This window comes from Orycteropus afer, unplaced genomic scaffold (genome assembly GCF_000298275.1).
Source record: "Orycteropus afer afer isolate SDZICR_OR568_19922 unplaced genomic scaffold, OryAfe1.0 scaffold00027, whole genome shotgun sequence".
NCBI lineage: Eukaryota > Metazoa > Chordata > Mammalia > Tubulidentata > Orycteropodidae > Orycteropus > Orycteropus afer.
Window position 1 is genome coordinate 5,684,605 of NW_006921614.1, and position 2,624 is coordinate 5,687,228.

Consider the following 2,624-nt stretch of genomic DNA (forward strand, 5'->3'; position numbering starts at 1 on the left):
CAACTCATAGCAACCCCTCCTTGGGTTTCTGAGGCAGTATCACTACAGAAGTAGATTGCCCCATCTTCCTTCCGAGGAGTGGTTGGTGGATTTGAACCATCAGCCTTCTGGTTAGCAGTAAAATGCCTTAGGCAGTATGCTACCAGAGCTTATTGTCCTAGCCAGGGCAATAAGGCAAGAAAGAGAAATAAAAGGTATCCATATTGGCAAAGAGAAAGAAAGCTATCTCCATTTCTGGATGACATGATCCTATACATAGAAAACCTAAGAGACTCAGCAAAAAAGCTATTGGAACTAATAGGTTCAGCAAAGTGGCAGGATACAGGGTCAACATACAAAAGTCAGTTGGATTCATCTACATCAACAAAGAGACCTCTGAAAAAGAAATAAGGAAAACAATATCATTTACAATAGCTACCAAAAAGATAAAATAGGAATAAATCTTATCAGAGACACAAAAGACCTATACAAAGAAAACTATAAAACACTACTACAAGAAACTACAAAGGATCTACATAAATGGAAGAACCTGCCTTGTTCATGGACAGGAAGACTGAATATTGAGAAAATGTCAATACTATCCAAAGCGATACACACATTTAATGCAATCCTGATTGAGATACCAACAACATTTTTTAAGGATATGGAAAAACCAATTACTAACTTCATATGGAAAGGAAAGAGACCTCAGATAAGCAGAGCACTTCTGAAGAAGAACAAAGTGGGAGGTCTCACACTCCTGGATCTCAAAACCTACTATACAGCCACAGTAGTCAAAACAGCATGGTACTGGTACAATGATAGACAGACAAATGAAACAGAATTGAAAGTCCAGAGATAGACTCACCCGTCTATGGACAGCTGGTTTTTGACAAAGGACCAAAACCCATTAAATGGGGAAGAGATAGCCTCTTTAACAAATGGCGCTGGCAAAATTGAATATCCTCTTGCAGAGAAATGAAACAAGACCCATACTTCATCCCATATACAAAAACAAACTCAAGTTGGATCAAAGACTTAAATGTAAAACCCAAAACTATAAAGTTCATCAAAGACAAAATAGAGGCAAATCTAAGGGCCCAAATTTACAGCATAAATAGACTATCAAGCATAATCCAGAATGCACAGAAGGTGGAAGAGAAACTAGATGACTGAGACCTTTTAAAATTTAAATTCTTATATGCATCAAAAGACTTCGCTAAAAGGGTAAAAAGAGAACCTACAGGTGATTGGGAGAAAATATTTGCCTATGACATATCTGACATAATTTTGGAGATATGACTTATCTCCAAAATTTATAGAAAACTTACCACACCTCAATGCCAAAAAGACAATCCAATTAAAAAATGGGCCAGGGATGTGACCAGACACTTCAGTAAAGATGATACGCTGATGGCTAACAAACACAGGAGGAATTGCTCACGATCGTTAGTCCTTAGAGATATGCAAATCAAGACAATGATGAGATATCATCTCACCCCAGCAATAATAGCATAGTTCAACAGGACAGAAAATAATAAATGCTGGTGAGGTTGTGGAGAGATTGGAACTCTCATACACTGCTGATGGGACTGTAAAATGGTACAACCATTGTGACAAATAGTATGGTATTTCCTTAAAAAACAGAAAATAGAAATACCATTTGATCCAGCAATTCCATTACTAGGAATATATCCTAAAGAGGTGAGAGAACACAAACAGACATATGCACACCCATGTTCATCGCAGCAAAATTCACTATAGCAAAGAGATGTTGTTTTGTTGTTAGGTGCTGTCGAGTCATCTCAGACTCATAGTGACCCTATGCACAGCAGAATGAAACATTGCCTGGTCCTGCACCAGCTCCATGATCCCTGCTATACTTGAGCCCATCATGGCAGCCACTGTGTCTATCCATCTCATTGAAGACCTTTCCCTCCTTCTTCAACTCTCCACCTTACCAAGCATGACATCATTCCCTAGGGAATGGTCCCTTCCAACAACATGACAAAGTCTGGTCATTCCAAGGAGAATTCCAGCTGCATTTCCTCCAGGACAGATTTGTTAGTTCTTTTAGTAGTCCATGGTACTTTCAGCATTCTTCTCTAGCACCACATCTCAAAAACATCAATCCTTCTTTGGCCTTCTTTATTCATTGTCCAGATCTCACGTATATATGAGGTGATTAAAAATACCAAGGCTTGTGTCAGGTGCACCTTAGTCCTCAAGGAGACATCTTTGCTCCTCAGCACTTGAAAGAGGTCCTTTGCAGCTGACTTGTCCAGTGCAATAGGTCATCTGATATCCTGACTGCTGCCTCCAATGGCATCGATTGTAGAACCAAACAATGTGAAGTCTTTGACAACTTCAATCTTTTCTCATTCATTGTGATGCTGTTTACAGGTCCATTTGTGAGAATTTTTGTATTCTTTATATTAAGATGTAATCCATAACTGCAGACTGTAGTCTTCAATCTTCATCAGAAAGTGCTTCAAGTCATCCTCATTTTCAGCAAGCAAAGTTGTGTTTTCAGCATATCATAGGTTGTTAATGAGCCTTCCTCCAATCCTGATGCCACACTCTTCTTCATATAGTCCAGCTTCCTGGATTATTTGCTCAGCATATAGATTGAATAAGTATGGTGA